The sequence below is a fragment of the Crinia signifera genome, chromosome 5, assembly GCF_055691185.1.
Source record: "Crinia signifera chromosome 5, ASM5569118v1, whole genome shotgun sequence".
Lineage (NCBI taxonomy): Eukaryota > Metazoa > Chordata > Amphibia > Anura > Myobatrachidae > Crinia > Crinia signifera.
The window spans coordinates 308,434,221-308,457,720 of NC_139221.1; positions in this window are offsets into that span (position 1 = coordinate 308,434,221).

A 23,500-nucleotide genomic window follows, 5' to 3' on the forward strand; every position below is an offset into this window, starting at 1 on the left:
AATAGTGGGACTGTTGTTGATCCGGAAGCCACGTGGGATCATGCGAGCACGGTAATAGTCAGATAAAGTAGATCCATGGAGCTTAAAGTCTATTTCCTTTTTTTGTAGTTTGAGCAAAGAGTGATAAGTGTCATCTGGAGTTTTGGACGTTTGGATTGAGTCGCCATCATCCTTGAATAGTATAGCATCAACCTTCTGTTGTGTAAACGTAAAGGTTTCGTTGAGGCGCTTTTGGATGTCCACAAAGGAGATGTTATCGTCTGTGAGGGGTTCCATTTTTATATTTTTATAAGTATGCTTGTGCTGCCAAACGAAAAAGTGCTTGGTGCTTGTAGCAGAAAGTGCCAAAGTGCTTGTGATAAAGTGCAAATTTAAGAAAAAAATGCTAAAAAGAGAGCAACGACCAATGAATTGTGCTATTTGTACACAAAAAGGTAAGTATACAACAAAGCCAAATAAAGATAATAGCTGTAGGTGCCTTAACACTTTAGGGGGGATTCCTCCGGGTAGACAAATTCCTCCTGTATGTAGGATGCAGGTTGTTCGGCACTCACTTTATGCGTGGCAACTGCGAGCTGGTGCCTTCCACTAAAGACAATATGCAGACAATATCCTTGGAAACCTTGTGCAGGTAAAACCCAGGGAAATGAGGCGGCACTCAGTCGACTTGTGCAATAGATTTTTATCGGGTATTACAGGTTAAAGTACATGCGTTATCCGTAACGTTTCGAGACTACATCAGTCTCGTCTTCAAGACGTGCGCTTAGAAAAGTGCAGGGTGCATTGTGCAATAGAAGCAGGAATACAGAGCTCGTAAGCTCTCTTACCTTAAATGTGCTGCGTGTGGGGTAGAGATTGCGATCCCCGCTGTCTGGACCCGACTGACAGCTTCCGGGTGTGCGGCTCCGCCTCTCTGACGTGGCCGTTGCCATAGCACCTGTGGACGCTGCCTATCTCCGTACATCAGCTTTGGGGAAGGCTTTCTCAGTAAGACCAGCGTGTCTGCTGGAAAAGTGCAAAACGTGCATAAAATTAAACCATAAAAAACAAGTGAATGCAGCATATTGGAAAAGCAATGGCTACAGAGTAATAGATATATATATATATATATTAGGAACCTTTTAAATGAACTGGGCATGTGTGCATAACATATGTGCACAGAGATGTGAGCGGGTGTCATAGTCCGCGCTCATTGTGGTAGCGGGCATCAAGCAACCTCTGCATTTTTCTTACATGGTATCATAATAACATACATTGCCAGTTTTATATAGAGATATCTGTGAAAAACAGTCTATACTCAAAACAATCAGACATATTGTCTGTCTTATGCCCGTTGGCATGTATGCTTTGCTGGGGATGCTATCTATATCAAAGGGTTAGGCGAATCAGGATGTTGGTCAATTGAATATAAGGAATATGAAAGGCCGCTGTCAGTGGGGTTCTAGATAAATGAATTCCAAGCGATTTTTTCATTTAGACCCTGGGGGGCTAGTGCGTTGAGTCGGAATATCCAAGCCGACTCTCGTTGTGTCAGCAGTTTCTGTCGATCTCCTCCCCGTGGGAGTGGGGGAATATGATCTATAATCATGCTTTTTAAACTTTCCACACTGTGGCCACACTGTTTAAAGTGCTTGGCCACCGGTTGCTCAATTTTTTCTAAATGAAAAAATCGCTTGGAATTCATTTATCTAGAACCCCACTGACAGCGGCCTTTCATATTCCTTATATTCAATTGACCAACATCCTGATTCGCCTAACCCTTTGATATAGATAGCATCCCCAGCAAAGCATACATGCCAACGGGCATAAGACAGACAATGGCCCTTATTCTGATCGGTGCGGATATTCCCGCATTCTTACGGAGCGGTCCGCACGCCACGGTGTTTTGCCGCGTGCGGCCATCGTCCGTAGAAACGCCCACGTGTCCTCCGCATTCGGACGGACTCACTCTTTAAGAACAGGGCGTGTTTACGGATGACATACAAACCATGCGTGTGCGGGAGAAACACTCCGCTTCTGCACGGTATTACAGAGTATTACAGAGTATGCTCGGGAATACCGCATCCGAACGGGAGCCAAGCGGTGCTACCGCCCGTAAGCGGAGTATTTACGCCAAACAACCCACTATTATGTATATTCTGCAATACATCACATGACCCACTTATTCAATTACCTATCCTCATCAAAAAATGCTTATTTGGAATTGGAATCAATTAGATGCCAATATATCCTTACAAGCATGCCTAACACATGCATTGCACACATTAACCCTTACAGCAATTCAAGTTCAATGGTTTGTATTAGACCCTGTGTCAAATATTATAAACAATCTACACATATACTGTGTAATGTGCAAAGAAAACCAACAACTTTCAACTTGCATAAATAATTTATTATGATTAACAATGAAATCTCAAAATCAAAAGAAAAAAATTTACAAAAGCAAATCGCGCAGGTCCTGCAGATCCGCGATGAGTAGTCTTAAGTGGTGGCCCATCCGCAGCAGGGCCCCACGAATCCCCTCATCTGCCGGTGTTGTGGCATCTGTGGGCATGTCAAAGGGGCAAAAATTAGTCATGATTTTCATGCATACATTTCACATACTGCTACATACATTGCACAAATGCTAGGTGACATGTGTGTGTATATATATATATATATATATATATATATATATATATATATATATATATATATATATATATATATGTAGAGAGATAGAGACACACATAGATAAATAGATATGACACATACATATATACATACATGCAAACTTATTTGCTACATACTGTGTTTTTTTCACTCTACCCTTTACTCTGCAGAAGACATAACAGTCATAGTGTTTCTTCTCAGTCACAACCCACCCATGACTAACCAATGACAAGCATGTAATGGGCTCCGTCAATAAGAACTTGTCACAATCTCCTCAGTCTAAGTTCAGTGATGGTTCGTGGCATGGGAGTTATGCAAATGTCAGGAATGCACAGTACACATCCTCAAAATCATAATTCAGTCTAAACCAACCTACAATTCTGTGCGGGGCAAAAAAAAATCTGAACTACAGGGGGTGTTTAGGTAGAGGAGCCTCCTGGGACACTGGCAACTTGTGACTCCATTCCAAGGTAGGCTGGGCCATACTCCATTTATAGCATACATCCTATAGTTTATAAATAACATTCACCACAAATATAGATTCCACTATTTGATTGGGTCATAATCAACGCTTGCAGCAGGTGAATTTAATCCACAAATGATCCACTCATCCCTTTACTCCAGGATCCTGTTTAACTACAACGGTGATGTGGCAGTCAAAATGGAGCTCCAACCCATCCCACAAACCTGTGTCATTCAGAGGTGTCCTGGATGAAAGGGATGCCTTGGACACCCCATCTAACCGGTACCTGTATCTGTAGCTACCCACTTTGGGGTCTATATGAATAGTATTGGAACAAAATTTTTAATCACCAGTGCTACATAACAAATACCAGTACAACTACTTCATGAATGATGCATTATGTAAACATACCGATCTGATGGGACTCTGGGGCCTGGCACGCCTCCTCCCCCTCGGATTCGGAATCCTCTGGGGCAACCGTGGCCTCCTCAGCCCCCTCCTCCGCCAGCTCCTCCGCCACCATGACCTCGTCCACCTCCTCCGCCACAACCACCTCCTCCACCACCACCACCTCCTCCACCTCCTCCTCCTCCTCCACCACCACCACCTCCTCCACCTCCTCCTCCGCCACCAACACCTCCTCCTCTGCCACCAACTCCTCTTCCACCTCCTCCACCACCACCGCCTCAGGCACCTCCTCCTCCTCCACCACCTCCTCCACCATCTCCTCCACCATCTCCTCCACCTCCTCCACCATCTCCTCCACCATCTCCTCCACTTGCTCCTCCAACATTTCCTCCTCCTCCACTTCCTCCTCCTCCACCCTTGCCGCCACCTCCTCCTCAGGGTCTTGGGCCTCCTCCTCGGCCAGGGCTGCCTCGGCCTCTTCACGTGCCTGTCGGGCTCGGGCTCGTGCTGTGTGGTAGAATAAAAAATCATGGTCAATGTCGGGTCATTGGGGCACATGTATTAATCCATAACAAGACATACATGGAAGGGTGATAATGATGGCAAACGATGCTGGAAAGTAGCTCCTTACTGTTAATGGACTCCAAAATGTGACATTTAAATTATTATGTGATTGTTAGTAATTTGTTCAAACATTACAACCCTGGCATTTATCAATGTGTAACACATATTACATCTGGCACATTGTATGCATCAGAATCCTCAATGCTATGTCATTACATATAAAAGCCACATGACTGCATGTTAACCAGGAAGAAGCACACATAACAGTCTATGGACTTTTAAACCCATGGACACCCACTTATCATGAGACACATTTGATTGTTTATATATGCTATGTTGTAAGTGCGAAATTTCATAGCTAAAATACTCACAATCAGCTATTTCGCCCCTGATTTGCTGTAACAGCTGGGGCTGGCGCCTGCGGAGGTCCGACCACCGCCTCTCGAGCTGCCCGATGGACCTCCGCACCCGAGTGCGGGCGTAAATACGGCGCCCTGCCGCAGCATAGGCCCTCCGCTTATGGCGGTTACTGATAAAGGGCCCCGCACGGCCCAGCCTTGTCTCCATGACGGAGACCAGAACCCTCAGCTCCGCAGGTGAAAAGGGGTCTGCCCTTCGTGTCTCCGCCATGTTAACAATGGCATCAATCAACCAATCAGGTGGTGGCATTGGTTTATCACAGTTATTTGTGTTAATAACTTTATTGTTCATCTTTACATGAACAGCGTCTCTGCGCCAACACAAATGGTGACAAATTTGCATGCCTTCAAAACAGTAGTGCTGATGTATGGCAATGAACAAATCTGATATATATAAAACACAGTGTGTATGCACTTAGCAAATCCAATGACGCCTCGCTCCGCCAAGCAACGCGTGCTATAGCTTAGCAACGCATAGCTGTAGTTAGCATTACTTACTCTATGCATCTATGTGTATGCGTACATTTATGTTTAAAAGACACATACACATACTTGCAGGTATCCTGAGACCAGCATTATACACCAGCCCTGCCTGCCTGCCTGCCTGGGTGCCTGCCTGCCTGCCTGCCTGCCTGCTCCTTGAAATGTTTAAACATGTTAATAAATTCAAATATCATATATATAGATATATATATATATATCTGCAAACAAATCATACATCAACACAGGAAAAAATCCCCAACACATTAGAGAATAAATCAATGTACTCACCAGTCATCAGGGATAGTATCAACTACAATAATGAAGATATAACAAACACATAAGATCCCTTGTACAAGGTATAATAATGAGCACCTATATTGAACTTCCCCCAAAACTAAGCACATATGATAAATATCTACTATTTCTTTGCCATTAGGAGGGCAGGCTGGCTAATTTTCGTTTTGTAACACTGACAACTAACACACTGTACTTATTTGAAGGGGTGATTTTTACTAAAATTGGTGTGTTCTGTCAACTAGATAAAATGTACCTGAAGTATCTTTGCGCCACAGAGTCCCGCAGCTGGTATCCCCTCCGGCATTCAGGGGCGCGGGATGGGCGCATGGGTGGATCTTGCGGCTCAGATGGTACCTCCCACTCATCAAAGGGTATCTCACGCCGCACAGCAATGTTGTGGAAAAATATACACAGGCCCACGATCCTCGACACCATTTGAGGCGCATATTGTAAGTCACCACCAGTGCGGTGGAGCACTCTAAATCGACCCTTTAAAAGGCCAATTGTGCGCTCCACCACTTGCCTGGTGGCAACATGCGCCCGATTGAATGCCTCCTGTGGGCCCGGTTCTGGGGAGCTGTACGGCGTAAGTAGCCAGGGCGTACATGGGTAACCGGAGTCACCCAGAACCCACGCATCACGGCCTTCCAGCTCTTGGAGTCTTTGCCATATCCCGGTTTGTCGGATGACATGAGAGTCATGGGCACTTCCGGGAAACTTCGAGTTGAAGGCGAGAATTTCCATGGATGGGCCACATACCACCATCACGTTCAGTGAGTGGAACAATTTGCGGTTCCTATATATCTTCTCACTTCGAGATGGAGGCACAAATGGTACATGGGTGCCATCCACAGCCCCTATCACATTAGGGAAGCCAGCAATTTGATGGAAGGCCTGCTGGCTTCTGCGCAGGGTCTCGGTGGCAAATGTCATGGCCATGAAGTGCCCCTTGCGCCTGAACATGGCCAACGTCACACGCCTCAGGATTCGGCAGAAGGCCGGCTGAGATATTCCAGCAAGTACTGCCACTACTTGTTGGAATGATCCTGAGGCGCAGAAATGCAACACCGCCAGCAGCTGTGTGTGAGGCGGAATTGCTGTCGTGATCCCGTGTAGAGGTTCCAGATCGCTCTCAATTAACGTGAGCAGATCCAGAATTACATGTGGTGGTAACCGGTACCTAGTAAGTACCTCATCATCGGGCATAGCAAACAGAGTCACCCGTGTGCGATAGATTCTAGCACGTCCTGGCCTCCTTGGGCGACGAGTGGGGAGAGCCGCAAGTGCCCTTAGCCTCCTCTCCATGTAGCGCATCATTGCTTCTGCAACCTATAAAGAAATGAACATAAATACTGATGCACCTATGCACATAATGGCCATATCCGACTACAAATAGATTTGTAGGCTTCAATACGTACAATAGATGGCCGCCCCGTGAAATCCCGCAGATCCATTTGACTCTATAATGATGTAACAATAATATGAACTCAATACACACCGTCCTAAACACACAGATAAAGGTGTCAGCATTTTTTGCCGACATCATGTACTATGAGACATTTCATCTATTGCTGGGACATGTTGTCCTGCAATAGATGAACCCACACAGGTTTAAGACCTGTGAGTGAAATAGTGAACATGTGACATGTTGCAATAATGCTACACGCACTTTGCTGGCCCAACAATCTGTAGTCAGTGAGGCAATGGTGCATACATTCATACACTTACATTGTTAATGGATATCATATCTACAAGGAGCATGGAAGAGCTTACCTTAGACCCTGACAAGTCCAGATCTGGAGACAAATGATTCTAGCAGCAAGTCACTATTTATAGGCCTCTCACATGTGTGGTCTATAACAGTAGAGATGAGTATTGCATGACTTGTGGCCTGGATTATCTAAGGGATTGGGCTACTTTTAGTTTGCAATCAAACTCCACAATACCACAGTAGTCATGAATCAAATGTCATGTCATGCTAGCAAATAGCATGTGTATTGTGCAATAGTCACAGGTGTATCAGAAGATTCTATGCAATGTTAGCATTGGTGACCAGTATTTCATGTCGAACTTTCGCCAGGTTTTACACAATGGAATTTCCGCCACCGTATGCGGCGCGAAAAAACAGCGACGTACGCTCACGCACGGAACGCAGCTGCCGCTGATGTCCGCCAAACAGGATACACAAACAGTATATAAAGGTGTATTAGAAGGTGACAATGTTGTTGCTAACATGTCTGGATCACAACCAGAGGTGGACCCAGAGCTGCAGCAACTTTTTGACCATCTGGACTCCAGCACCACCTATGTGCCACTGCACATGCAGGCAGTGGGTAATGAGGAGGCTGCTGGCCCTTCTACAGCAGGGCAACCTGCACCTGACCATTCTACAGCAGGGCAACCTACACCTGGCCCTTCTGCAGCAGGCCAACCTGCAGCTGGCTCATATGCACCATCAGCAGAATTGTTTGGAACACAACCGGGGACTTCACAAGGTAGTACCATGGCCAGCACTTCAAGTGCAGCGACACGTGACAGGGGGCGTGGCCATGGACGTGGCAAGGGGAGAGCCAGGGCAACAGAGGAACCACCAAAAAAAAATAAGGCATATGAAGCACAGGAGCTTGCCATCCTGGTTCCCCGAGCACGTGATTGGATTGAGTGTCCATCGGAGAAGCTGACACACACACGCAGATGGAAGATTTGGGAACAGATAACGGCAGAGATTAATGAAGTAGCGCCACAAGTTCGTGAGACAGACCATGTGAAGAAGAGGCAAGTTGTTTTGTGATACATGTGCCCAGTAATAGCCAAGTAATGATTGAATTGATGCTTAGATGGATTTTGCAAATGGCCCGTGAGGTTGTTACGATACACAGACATTATTGCCATGTTATTTCGTTGAGAGTTAGAGTAGGGTGATTGTGAATGTGTATTGTAACGGTTGATATCATAGTTGCATGTAATATTATCTTTTGGACATTAATCACATGTCGTAATATGTAGCACAGAGCAATGGCTGCAACAGCTAACATCTGGAGTGACATGTATTAATATGTCAACTTACATTGCAGGTGGCAGGACTTCAAAACCAACCTGAAGAGGAAGATGACCAAGCGGTGGGAACACAGCCAGACATCTGGGGCCGGGCCCATGCCATCAGGGCTAGAGCTCACCCCCCTGGAGTTGATGGCCGAGAGCTGTATATCAGTTGAGGAGATCAGGGGGGTGAGCACGATGGATAGCGAGGCCCCAGCTGAAGTGTTTGCGTCTTTTATTGAAGGTAAATATTGGTCATGCCATAAACTTGTGCAAGTAATTATCTTAGAATGTGTCCTAATTGTGTTTATCTTTTTCCACAGACACCCCACCGCTTGGTGACGACTCTGCTCAGGAGGTGGAGGAGTCCGTGCCACCTGGCCCCAGGGGTAGGCCTGTGCAGCAGCAGCCATCGGCCCAAGCCGATTTGGCCGCCTTGGCCAACATGCTTGGGGACATCAACCAGCAGGGAGACTTGGCATCAGAACGGATGCGTAGGACCGAGGAGATCCTGGCGAGCTTGGTCAGCACCCAGCAGGCCATCGCTGCGAGCATGCAGGCCATGGCTGAGTCACATCAGGCCATGGCTGCAAGTGCTCAGGTGCTGGCCGAGCAAGCCACCCGCCAAAATGATCTCCTCCTCCACCATAATGAGCTTATGGTGGAGCTGGTTACCAGCAACAGGGTCCTAATGTCATCCGTTTCTGGTGCATTACCACCGGCAACACTCCCTGCTGGCAGGAGGGGTAGACCAGCCAACCCCTCAACATTATCTGCTCCACCTGCCCCAGCATCTGGCCGTGCCAGAAGAGCTGCTGCACAGGCCAAGGAGCCTACCAAGGCCAAACGTGGTCGCAAATGAACTTGTGGCTGCATTAATCTCCACCGTTATGTGGTCCCAAATCTTCCATTGTGCTGTGTGTGTCAGCTTCTTGTGTCCAATCACGTGCTGAGGGTAACCAGATGAGCCCTTGCTTCATATGTCCTTTTTGGTGCCCCTGTTGCCCTCTTTTGCCTGCCATTACTGTCAGCTGTACTTGAAGTGATGGCCATGGTACTATCTTGTGAAGTCCCCGGTTGTGTTCCAAATGATTCTGCTGATGGTGCATATGAGGCAGCTGCAGGTTGGCCTGCTGCAGAAGGGCCAGGTGTAGGTTGCCCTGCTGTAGAATGGTCAGGTGCAGGTTGCCCTGCTGTAGAAGGGCCAGCAGCCTCCTCATTTCCCACTGGCTGCATGTGCAGTGGCACATAGGAGGTGCTGGAGTCCATCTGTGTGCAATTATATTTGTTTTGTATTATTATTTATTTTGGTACATTCCTGCCATGTTGTTTATTTTTTGGATTTTGTATTTTTTGGTCATTGCATCACAGTGGCATTGACTGTGACATGTATAGAAATAAATTTGTTTACTTTACCAAAAATGTGTGGTTTCATGAGTACATGTCGAATACACATGTGTATTGATAGTATTAATATTCAGTCATGTCCATTGTTAGCAGTTTTAAAGTGTCTGACAAGTACAGCATATGTGGGGGATTAGTAAGGTTTCCTTGAAGCAGCAATGGTTTCAATTAAAGCACTGACAAGCGGCCTATTAGTGAGTAATGAGTAAAGGAGTCGATTCTATTGGGTTCAGGTGTTAATGCTTGTAGTCATTAGGCGGTCCGTTCGCCTACCGCATGAACGAGTGGTGTCCGCAAAGCAATAGTACACTTGTGGACACCGCACATTTCTGCCCTTTTTGATCGCGTGCATTCGGAGTGGTATCCGAATGTACGCCCCCCAACATAAGTGTACTCCCCCGTGTCCGCCCATGTTTCCGCCCCGTTTTGCCCACTTTGAAACTACGCCCATGTGTCATTCCGCATGACGCCCATAATACGCCCATATTTCCGGACTGATTGCGGGGAACAGTTTTGGACGGGATTTGGCCGAACTGGTACGGAGTCAAGGCGTGGCACATGCGTGTTGCGTTCTCCACGCATGCGCAGACGCCGTAAAGACGCGATCCGAAAGTATGCGGTAAAGTACGCGTCAATCAGAATAAGGGCCAATATGTCTGATTGTTTTGAGTATAGACTGTTTTTCACAGATATCTCTATATAAAACTGGCAATGTATGTTATTATGATACCATGTAAGAAAAATGCAGAGGTTGCTTGATGCCCGCTACCACAATGAGCGCGGACTATGACACCCGCTCACATCTCTGTGCACATATGTTATGCACACATGCCCAGTTCATTTAAAAGGTTCCTAATATATATATATCTATTACTCTGTAGCCATTGCTTTTCCAATATGCTGCATTCACTTGTTTTTTATGGTTTAATTTTATGCACGTTTTGCACTTTTCCAGCAGACACGCTGGTCTTACTGAGAAAGCCTTCCCCAAAGCTGATGTACGGAGATAGGCAGCGTCCACAGGTGCTATGGCAACGGCCACGTCAGAGAGGCGGAGCCGCACACCCGGAAGCTGTCAGTCGGGTCCAGACAGCGGGGATCGCAATCTCTACCCCACACGCAGCACATTTAAGGTAAGAGAGCTTACGAGCTCTGTATTCCTGCTTCTATTGCACAATGCACCCTGCACTTTTCTAAGCGCACGTCTTGAAGACGAGACTGATGTAGTCTCGAAACGTTACGGATAACGCATGTACTTTAACCTGTAATACCCGATAAAAATCTATTGCACAAGTCGACTGAGTGCCGCCTCATTTCCCTGGGTTTTACCTGCACAAGGTTTCCAAGGATATTGTCTGCATATATATATATATTCAAAAACGTGACCAAACCAACGTTTCGGGGACTAGCCCCTTTGTCAAGGTGTAGGTAGAACAGTGTGAAAACAATACAAACTGACTTAAATAGGTGAATAGGAACGGTCTTACCGAATCACGGAGCCCTGGGACGCCGGGAGCTGTCAGCCGGAAGTACGTCATACAGGAAATGACGTTATCAGTGACGCGTATGTGTTAGACGGCTGGAAGGAAGTTGAAGCGCAAGTTGGAACGCAAGCTTCCCCAGTTACTATGGTGAGCCTGCAGGCTGGCGCTTAACCCGGTTGGTCGCTGGGTGCGTTCATCGGGGACTGTAAAATGCATAGCAATACATAGCAATACAACATTAGTGATCTGTACAAATTATACAGCGTGTGAATGGGTAAAGAAACATATAAAAAAAATAAAAATAAAAACAAAATATTATCTTTGATTTTTAAACAGAGCGTGATACTGTGGATGCTCCAGTATAAATGTGTGAATGGCCCTTTGTGTGTGATTATGAATTCACTGGTGCCAGTTAGAAAAATATGAGTGTATATTCAGCTATATAAAATTACATGTATTAAAAAGACCATGCCACTACGTCGGCATCTATATAATCCCTATGTTTAGGGGAAGGTCACACCTGGTCTTGGTGTACATATGTGTGTCACCTTTCTGTTACCATACGGTATACTATTGGTGTGTCGGCATATGTGTCGGCATATTGGCAGCAATTAATTTTAAAACAGGCATGTAATGCTCTATGGAGTTGCGGGTGCATAAAACTCATCCATGCTGTGCATGTGTTATAATGTTGCATCTGAGTTCACTCTATGATCATCTCATATACATATTATTTACGCAAGAAGAAATCTAAAGGATAGAGAGAAAGATTAAGATAAAGAAAAAAGCAAACAACGATTGGCTTGGATTAGGTTCTTAAGCCTCCGTTTAGGCTGTACTTCTTGAACAATCATATTATTTTTGTCAATGGTTTGTCTATTTTACCATTTAATGCTATCAATAAGCTGTGTCGACATTTAGGTGACACTAAAAATTGGACCTTTGTCTCAAATAGTATATCACCAGAAGAATAATAAAAAGGGATAGAAAGATGAGACGGAGAAGAAACTAAAGCACACTCGCGATCGGCCTAAAAGGCCTCCTGGATGGTACCAGATACATATTATCAACAATAGAAGAATAATAACAGGATAGAGAGATAAGCTGGAGAAGAAACAAAAGCACACTCGCGATCGGCCTGAAAGGCTTCTTGGATAGTATCAGATACATATTATCAACATTAGAAGAATAATAAAAGGATAGAGAGATAAGCTGGAGAGGAAACAACAGCACACTCGCGATCGGCCTATTGGGCCTGGGAGTCATAGTTAGCATTACACTGGAAGAAAATCGTAAGGATAGAAAGAGAAGATGGAGAGGAAGCTAAAGCACACCAAAATGAGCCTGTATGGGCTGAAGTTTGTTGCATGTTAATCACAAGGGAAGAATACTGAAAGGATAGAAAGATAAGAAGGAGAGGAAAACTATAGCACACTAATAAGCCTACTGAGACTCATGTATAACGTTGAACTATTAATAATGATCAAAGTCCATCTTGATGCGGCACCGACTCCATGTGTGATAGTCCATCAGTGAATGTTCAATGGTTGACGGATGGCTTTTATCTTGGAGCTTGTTAGATCCTATCCTGTAGAGACAGTTGTTGGTCCAAAGGGTTCTATAGAAAGACACTGAGAGGTAGTTTGTCATTCAGGCCTGATGGTTTGGTGCTGTTCAACTGGTGTATCCACCTTGCCTCTCTCTTTAGAAGGTTTCCATCTCTGTCTCCTCTTCTAAGGGTCTCAGGGATGTGGTCTACTATTGTATGTTTCAGGTCTGATAGCTTGTGTGACTTGGCTGCAAAATGCTTGGCGACAGGCTGTTCGTTTTCTTTGCCTGCCAACGCCTTACCTATCGCTGACCTGTGTAGTGCCATTCTTGTCCTCAATGTTCTCACCGTCTTTCCTACATATAGGAGATTACACGGACACTGGATAACATATATCACGTGTGTTGAGGTGCAAGTCAGCACATGTCTGATCGGAAACGTTCTGCCATCTCTGGGATGTACAAATGTAGGGCCTGTTAACATGTGTTGGCATGTCGTACACCCTATACATTTGTAACACCCGTTGTTTTTTTTTAGAAAGTGTCCAGTGGGGATATCAGGGTTTTTGGCAAACCCCGTGATGTCATTATGGACTATGATATCCTTGATGTTCCTCCCACGTGTGTGGCAAATCAAAGGTGTCTTTTCTTTCAGAGATGGTAGGTTAGAATCAGTTTTTATAATGGGCCACAGAGCCCTTGCCGCCCTTGGTAGGACAAAGCTTGATGTACTGTATCTGGAGACGAATGGTAGAGCAGTCTTAGACTTTAGCATCTCTGTGGGAGAACGTTTTTTAGGAGCCAATAAGGTGTTTCTTGATAATGCCAGAGTCTCTTCCTTCTGTTTTTCTAGAAGTTTTTTGTCATAGCCCCTTTGGAGGAATCTGTCGACCATTCCATCGAGCACTGTGGGTAACTTTTCCCTGTCACTGACGATCCTAGCAGCCCTTATCATCTGTGATTTGGGCAATGCTTTTTTTAAAGTCACCGGATGGAAACTGCTCGCCCTCAGTACATTATTTTTATCGGTGGGCTTCGTATATAGATTGGTGACAATGTTTCCATCTATTAACTCGACACTTACATCTAAGTAGTTGATTAACTGTTCAGAGACCTGGTAGGTGAATTTGATAGGTGAGTTTCTGTTGTTGATGTCCACCATAAGGCATTCGAATTCACTCATGGTGCCTCCCCAGACCATGAACAGGTCGTCAATGTAACGGGTAAATTTGATGATCTTACCCTGTGCCAACACATTGTCGAAGAACATGGACTTTTCTTCCCTAAACATGTATACGTTGGTGAAAGACGGCGAAACATTGCTGCCCATTGAGCATCCTGATAGTTGCTTGAAGAATTTTCCGTTAAATAGGAAGTAATTTTTAGTGAGGGTCATGCGTAATAAACTTACGAAGAGCTCCACATCTAGTGTCTGCAAATCATTCTGAATCAGAAACTCTCTCATTACTTGCAGGCCTTCTTCATGGGGGATGCTTGTGTACAGGCTGATTACGTCCATGACACACAGCACTGTACCTGGGGAAACATTAGGCGTCTCTTTCAAGATGTTAAGAAAGTCCGTCGTGTCTTTGATGTAAGTTGGTTGAGTGCTGATGATTGGCTGTAGGATGCTGTCTAAAAACTGGGAAACAGGTTGAAAAATGGAGTTCTGAGCAGAGATGATTGGGCGTCCGGGGGGGTGGGTGATGTTTTTGTGGATTTTTGGCAATGTGAAGAAAATGGGGACGGATGGATTATCTTGTGTTAGAGCCTGTTGTAATTGCTGAGTGATGTGTCCATCTTTAGTTGCCTGCTTCAATAAAGTATCAAGCTCTCGTTTGAATTCCACCGTCGGGTCCCTATTGAGATGCTCATAAATCTTCACATCTGCCAACTGGCGTTTGCACTCATCCACATAGGTGGATAGATCCTGGATAACGAGGCCACCGCCCTTGTCAGCAGCCCTGAAGACCACATCCCGGTATTTACTCATCTGGGTAAGGGCCTTTTGCACAGATCTGCTCAGATTGGTATGAGTTGGATGAGGAGCCTTGGAGAATCTGGATATGGATTCATCCAAGAGTCTGGAATAGGTGGGTATTGCCGTGTTCTGGGACTGTGGATCAAACATGGATTTCGGTACTTGTGAGTTATCCGGGCTGCCGATTTCTAAATCGGGTCGGATCGGGCACATCGCATCGCATCGCATGCGACCATCGGATGCGATGCGATGCGATGACCCGATTTTTCCATAGGAATCAATGTTAAAATGGACTGAGTCCATTTTAACATGGAATTCAATGGGAAAAAGGGGTCCTTTTCATACCCCTACTATCCAAGTGGGCATGGAGTTGGATATAAACCTGTGGCGAGCGTAGCGAGCCACCGAGCCCGAAGCGTGGCAAGCGTAGCGAGCCCCGCGAGGGGACACAGAATACCGTCCCCTCGCGGGGCTCGCTTCGCTCGCCACGCTTCGGGCTCGGTGGCTCTCTACGCTCGCCACAGGTTTATATCCAACTCCATGCCCACTTGGATAGTAGGGGTATGAAAAGGACCCCTTTTTCCCATTGAATTCCATGTTAAAATGGACTCAGTCCATTTTAACATTGATTCCTATGGAAAAATCGGGTCATCGCATCCGATGATCGCATGCGATGCGATGCGATGCGATGCGATATCGCATCGCATCACATCTGATTGTATGCCTTAACTTAAGGCATACAATCAAAAAATCGGCAGCCCAGATAACTCACAAGTACCTGGATTTCTTTTTGGATTTAATGAAATCCTGATGTGGGATGATGGGCATTGGACGGTGCTGAAAGTATTCCTTTAGTCGTAAATTTCTATTGTGCCTGTATAGGTCTACCTTCCATGTCAATTCGTCGTGTGGGGTAGTGGGAACAAATGAAAGACCATTCTCCAACACCTTCAATTTGACTGGGTTAAAGGTACTCTTGGACAGGTTGTAGACAAGGGATTCTACTGGTCTGCGGTTTTCTTTGATCCGCGCGCTCTGGCCCCCCCTGCGGGTGGTCGACCGCCTCCTCTTTTCTTTGTCGTAGTGGGAGTGTCGTCCTCCCTGGGTGTCCCTAAAGGGGCCAGCTGGTCAGGAGTGTCAGAGTCCACATTAAATTCGCTGTCACTGTTAGATGACGCTTGGGTTCTTCTGGGGGTGTTGCTCAGTGCCCGTCTAAAGGGTCTTTGCCTTTGGGGGCGGCTGCGGGGATATCCTTCCCCATTTCCGCCTGTCAACCACCTGTAGACCCTGTTACCATCATAGTCCTCCTTCACAGCATAATATTTATTTCTTTTAAACTTCAGAAGATCCTTCTGATAGTTGTCAACCTGAACTTGCATTTTTTGTAACCAGTCATGAGAAGGGTCCTGTGAAAAATCTGTCTTGTGCTTTTTCTCAAAATCTGCAACCACTTCCTTGGCAGCTCTTAGTTCGTGTCCTGCTTCTTCTATTACTAGGAGAATTAGATCGTGGCTACATTTATTTAGGATCCCGATCCATCGGCGGCAAAAGTTGGGATTATGCCGACCGATGGTCGGAGTATTCCTGACTCTGAAGCCACGTGGTATCATTTTCTCCCGGTGGTACTCAGAGAGAGACACCCCATGGAGTAGGTAGTCAACCTCCCTTTTTCTCAGGCGGTACCACTGTTTGTACAGGACATCTAGATTTGGTTGTTCGTCCATCAGATGCAGTCTTTGTTTAAACAGTAGCCTTTCCGAATCATCCTCCGAAAAGCTATAGTGCTCACCCCTATCCACCGTCATGCCATGGAAGCCTGGTGTTTCCCTTGCGGGGTCCTCGATCTCCCCCCTCAGTGGGTTACTCTTTGCTGCTGATTTCGCCATGTAGACACTTGAATGCAGGTCGACACTCAAGCTCAGGTGAGCCGGAAACAAATGTCCAATAAATGGTATTGGCTTTTGTAATGATGCAAGGTCTGTGCGTTAAAAGATTCCACCTTTAAAAGTTAGTATGCAGGAATACGATTCGGGGTGCCTTGACTCCGGGGGGTGCAAGCAACACCCAATAGTTTAGGAAAGCAGTTGCGGCCCGGCACTCCAACCAGCGGTACAATGGACCTCGGTGCCTTCTGGATCAGGTTTGTAGAAATGATGAGACAGGCAGCGGCACTCGTAGGAAAATTTTCAAAGTGTATTCAAAAACGTGACCAAACCAACGTTTCGGGGACTAGCCCCTTTGTCAAGGTGTAGGTAGAACAGTGTGAAAACAATACAAACTGACTTAAATAGGTGAATAGGAACGGTCTTACCGAATCACGGAGCCCTTGGACGCCGGGAGCTGTCAGACGGAAGTACGTCATACAGGAAATGACGTTATCAGTGACGCGTATGTGTTAGACGGCTGGAAGGAAGTTGAAGCGCAAGTTGGAACGCAAGCTTCCCCAGTTACTATGGTGAGCCTGCAGGCTGGCGCTTAACCCGGTTGGTCGCTGGGTCTCCGTTCATCGGGGACTGTAAAATGCATAGCAATACAACATTAGTGATCTGTACAAATTATACAGCGTGTGAATGGGTAAAGAAACATATTAAAAAAATAAAAATAAAAACATTATCTTTGATTTTTAAACAGAGCGTGATACTGTGGATGCTCCAGTATAAATGTGTGAATGGCCCTTTGTGTGTGATTATGAATTCACTGGTGCCAGTTAGAAAAATATGAGTGTATATTCAGCTATATAAAATTACATGTATTAAAAAGACCATGCCACTACGTCGGCATCTATATAATCCCTATGTTTAGGGGAAGGTCACACCTGGTCTTGGTGTACATATGTGTGTCACCTTTCTGTTACCATACGGTATACTATTGGTGTGTCGGCATATGTGTCGGCATATTGGCAGCAATTAATTTTAAAACAGGCATGTAATGCTCTATGGAGTTGCGGGTGCATAAAACTCATCCATGCTGTGCATGTGTTATAATGTTGCATCTGAGTTCTATGGAAGTCGAGTTACACACACGCCATTTTAGGATAGTATGGCCGCCATTTTGGTTCGCAGAGTTGCGCAAATAAAGTTTCCATACCCGAGTATGTGTGACAAAGTGGACCAGAAGAGTAGCCATACTATCACACATAAATTCATAATAACACACTTACACTAAATGAAATATAGTTAAAGGTTTAGAACGCCACACATAGCTTAGTTAGCCCTGCACACATCTGTCTGTATCATGTTTAGTATCGTTCCGTTCCGTTCATTGTGCGAAGTATTCCGGTCATTGCGAATATTTCGCAATATACACGGCTCGATAGTTATGGACATAATCCATATTCCAGGGACAGTTTCTGTTAAAAGAATGTAACAAAGGAATCTAGATGAAACCAGTTCTTATCACTACTGACGCCGAAACCACCAAACAAAGGACTCTTAAAGTTCACTCCCCTGGACCTAGCCAAACCAGGAGTATCATCTTACCCCCCAATCACAGCTGACCTGGCATACGACCTCTGACCAATAAGAACGGCCTTTGACCTCCCCTTTCTGACCCTATAAGATAGGCGACCCAGAGCAGCCAAAGTCTCTTCGGCACATCTACCTTTCCCTGACTTACCACCGGACTATAGTTCATCCCTGAACGATAGTGAGCTCTGACCGGACTGCGCTTCGCATATTTGATGAGAACGGTAACGGTTGCATTAACGGTATTTATTCTTATTGTATTGATTGGCTGATTGTGTCTTGTATCTGTTTTCTTTCCCCCTAGCAGAGTCTGTTTAGTATTCATTGTTAGTATATTGTATCACTTGTTATACCTGTTTATTCTTATTTCTGTAACCCCCTTTTGTCCATTAGGGACTTAAATACAACCTTTTTACGGAGTTCTTATCTCCTTATTTCTATACAGTGGTCGTGTCTGTTTATTCGCATAATAGCGATAAGGTATATTACGGACACTGTCCTTTAAGGTATATTCGCAGATTAGAGACAAAGTACTGCGAAGGAATCTCTGATTAAGGTATTGGTTCTTGGTATACATAATACAATAAAAGGTACGCTACGCTGCGCTACGCTTTGTTCGCACGTAGTTAGGTATAAAGGGTACGTTGGTTGCGGACTTATTACGTAACCAGCGCTTTTCACTTATTGTCTCTCTGGTCATATTTAATCGCCATTAACAATTGAGGGCACGTCCAGAACTCAGTACCAGGCGTGCGACCCGACCTATACCAGCAAAAGGGTGGAAGTATTTATTTGTTTCCATTGCTGGATAGGCCGAGTCCGCGGCGGTGCGGGGTTCGGGAAGTGCTAGCGCTGAACCCGGAGTACAATAAGTGAAAGCCACGTATTTTAAAAAATATATTAAGTGTTTAGTAAACTGTACTTCTGCCTGCCACAAGTAGTTTAACGGGGTATAGTGTTTTGAGTTGCTTGTTCATTATAGTATATGTACCACGTGCGATAAGGTTCGCACACGTGGAGTCTGTGTTTATTATAGTACATAGAGGATCACCTCTGTGCAAAACTATAACTTTTATTGTTAGTTACTGCAAAACCAGAGACTCCGCCACGTGGCGACAAGCCCTGGGCCTTTTGCAGTAACGTAAAGCGTCTATTGTGTATTACGCAAGGTGCGCGCGCACGGGCCCATATTGGGAAAGTTTCGCATCTTTGTACGTGATTTACGGATTAAGTGCGGGATTTATTTCGCATCTTGATACGTAACTTTCGGACGGAGTTAAGGGATTTATTCCACATTTAGGCGCAATTACTGCGTATAGCGAAACCCGAGCGCAACCTTGCAAATACACTATAGAACACGTGGGTGGCCGATTCATCGGCGGCCTGTGAGCAACGCACGTACACACGTGGCTGTTCATTGGTACTGCACATGCAGCACACATAGGAACTCAAAGGTGAACAGTATTAAACCACTAGCCTTATTTAAAACAGTATAGTAATATACTGTGGATGGGGCGGTGATTTAATAAAGAGAAAATAAGTTTTTTTCTTTTGTTCATTTTCTCATAAGCAAGCAACTCAAGCATTATTTTAATAGATTCCTATAAGCGTATTATAAGGGATTTATACCTGCATAAGTATCTAGTGAAAAGCTACCAGCCTGGGAAGATTTTCTGTACAGAAATATTTCAAATATATGCATAAGACCAAGGTGTAACCAGCGCCCAGTGTGAAAAATAACTGAGGCGAACGGGTGTGTGACGGCACGACTCAAGCGCAGTGTAGTCCAGTGTAGGACAGTCCAGTTAGGACAGGGTGTACGTGCCGACGTACACATAGGAACTGCCCCTTTAGTGGAATTGATCCGCTAGGAGGGTACAAGAAGATACATCGGAACCCAGTTGTTTCCGATTAGCTACTTTAGAAATCCAGTTTCTGGGGGCACAGGAAAACAAGTTTGTTGTGCCCTGGAGAAATTAGGCCGCGCCTTGCAAGTTGACTAGAAGTTCGCTGCTAGTTGAAAGACTTGGTGATTGAGTACATTACCTCGCATTGTGGGCTTCATGCTTGATTGCGGAATAGTGCCACTGTGTGGAGAAGTGAGTGGTTGGGGAGCTCTCAACTTAAATAACCCACCGGTATCTATTAAGCTGTGAACGTTTATTCCTGTAATTATGGGTAATAACGGGTCACGCTGTGATAACGTGAATGTTAGGGAGGAAGCAAGCCGGCCAAAAGGATCGGCTGCTTTTATTATGTGCAGGAAGCACGGTGAACGCGCAGTTGTTTACCAAAATAAATGGAGAAAAATGACACAAGGCAGCAAGTTAGAATTTCCCAGTGTTGGTAGCTTCGATCCGGAAATCTTATCGGCAGTAAAAGATGAAATATGCCTACTCTCCAGTCGTAAGGAGAGAGTGAAGCATATAGATATTCTTAAATTGTGGCAGAAGGAAGGACAGGAACAATGGGGAATCAGAGGTCTGGCAATACCAGACGCAATCAGCCACAATATAAATGCAACCGCTGCCACACTAGAATCAACTCCCCCACCCCCATATGTGCCGAAGGGGTTAATGACTCATAAGAAAGACATAAGTAATAATGTAACCGTTGCTAACTTGTACCCTGTCTTATCCCCTTACAAGGAAACCCGAGAAGAAAACGAGCAGCTGTTGGCACTGGCCGTCTCTCATGCAATTAATATGATTGAGGGAAAAGCTCAACCCGCTGTTGAGGCCCCAGCACAGGAGGAGGAGATGGCTGATGCCAACAGCATAGTATTGGACTCAGGTAATGATGCACCACACAGCACAGACACGGACGACTCCCAAGCAGGTCCCAGTAATGCGAATGTGGTACAAACATATCCTATGCGCACACTGGAGGTTCCCTATGGTAAGGCAGACAGAGAGGGTGTGATACCTACCAGAAATATGACCATGCTAAACCCATGGACACGGCTAGAGCTGCGGTCCATCATTTCAGATTTCCCTGATCCTAGGAAAGATCTGGCTCTGTGCCGGAAATTTGTAAGGGATCTGGGAAACTCTGATGAGCCCACCAACAAGGATTGGAGAATCATGTTGAGGGCCTGTCTCCCCACTCACATAGACATCCCGAAATTCATTCAGGATAGTGGATTGAAAGTGGACAAGGAGATAAATGATGAGATCAACCAGGAAAATATACGCCTAATCAACTTACAGTTGGGAGTGTATTTTCCTGCAGCAGTGGAATATAGCAAGATATTCACTATCAAACAAAAAGATGGTGAAGTAGCTAGCGAATATTTCAGCCGGGGTTTGATGGCGGTATCAAAGTACACTGGTGTCTCCGAGCCTAAGGACGACCCCCACCTGAGGGAGCTGATTGTCTCTGTGCTGGTAGAAGGGCTTAGCGAAAACCTGAGAACCAGAGTCCAAACTTCCTTTCCAAATTGGCGTGGAATGACAGTGGATGCCCTACGGGAATCTGCTGTGGACCACGACCGCAACATTAAGAAGCACAGGGAACTGCAAACTGACAAACTGATGATGGTTAGCATCCAAGCCCTTACTAATGCCCCAAACAAAGCTGCATACCAACGAAACACCAGGGACACAGGTAGAAAGCCAATTATCTGTTACAACTGCAACAGGGAAGGTCACTACTCAGCTCATTGTAGGCAAGGAAACCCCAGGAGTTATCAGACACATAAGCGAGAATGGGAATCTCACAAAGGTGAGACACGGAGATACCCAGCCACTAGACAATGGGAGGAGACAGACAGGTCACGCAACATGCCTCCTCCCCATCTGATGGCTGACACTGTGCTAAGGGCAACCCAGGTCAGACAATAGGAAACAGGTCATACCTGTATCCTACAGCCAGTTAGATTAACTCAACACCTTAGAGAGGAACCTCAGGTGAAGGTTGATATAGCTGGAGTAAGGCAAACCTTTTTGGTTGATACAGGGGCGGCCAGATCTGTTCTCAACACTCCTCTTCACTTGGGTTTCACTGACAAATCAGTAGCAGCAATTGGGGTAACAGGAAAAATACAACATTACCCACTGACGAAACCAGCGGAGGTTACAATCGGGCCTTTGCATACCAAACATTCTTTCCTGTTGGCTGCAGCGGCCCCGACTAACCTCCTGGGTAGAGATTTACTATGCAAAATGGGATGTGTCATCTATTGCACCCCCGATGGGGTATTTCTGGACACTCCTAGAAATCTTACACAAGAAGTGCAAGATATGCTGGACAGTCCTCAGAGGCTAATGTTGTATTCCACTGTTGTAGAATCAAATCCATCTAGGGTAGCTGAAATTACAGCACAAATACCGAGTTCCCTTTGGACTAAAGATGGACAGGACGCTGGGCTAATGGCAAATGTAGCTCCAGTAGAAATCCGCTTAAAAGAAGGCAGGATAGCCCCAAAAATACCGCAGTACCCTTTAAAACCTGAAGTTGAGCTAGGAGTATTCCCAGTGATCCAACGATTGCTCCAACAGGAAATCCTAGTTAGAACTTCCAGCACGGCCAATAGTCCCATTTTTCCTGTGAAAAAGAGCGGGGGGAGGGGCTACAGACTAGTGCAGGATTTAAGAGGGGTAAACAAAGTAGTTGAGAGCCAATTCCCCGTAGTGCCAAACCCAGCTGTCATCCTAATGCAAATCCCACCTCACTGTACTCATTTCACAGTCATTGATTTGTGTTCAGCGTTCTTCTCCGTCCCTTTGCACCCTGACAGCCAGTATCTGTTCGCCTTTACTTACAGAGGAGTACAGTATACCTGGACACGACTCCCCCAAGGATTCATAGACAGCCCCAGCATCTTCTCCCAGGCCTTGCATGATTGTTTACAATCCTTTCAACCCATGAGTGGTTCGATACTGATACAATATGTCGATGACTTGTTGCTGTGTTCTGAGTCACTGGAGTCATCAGTGGATGACACTAGACAGCTGCTGATGCATCTCTCAGAGACAGGACATAAAGTATCAAAGGATAAGCTGCAATTATGCCAGACCAGGGTTAAGTATCTGGGCCACTGCCTTACCCAAGGGCTGAGACACCTCACCGACGACCGAATCCAAGCGATTCAGAACATGGTACTGCCACAGACCCAGCACCAGATCCGTACGTTCCTAGGCATGTGTGGATACTGTCGCAATTGGATCCCAGGATTCTCTATTCTGGCATTACCACTACAAGAGATGGTTTCCTCAACTAAGCCAGATCGGGTCTCTCATACTGAGGAATCTGAGCTGGCTTTCGAGGAACTAAAGGTGAGCCTAACAAAGGCC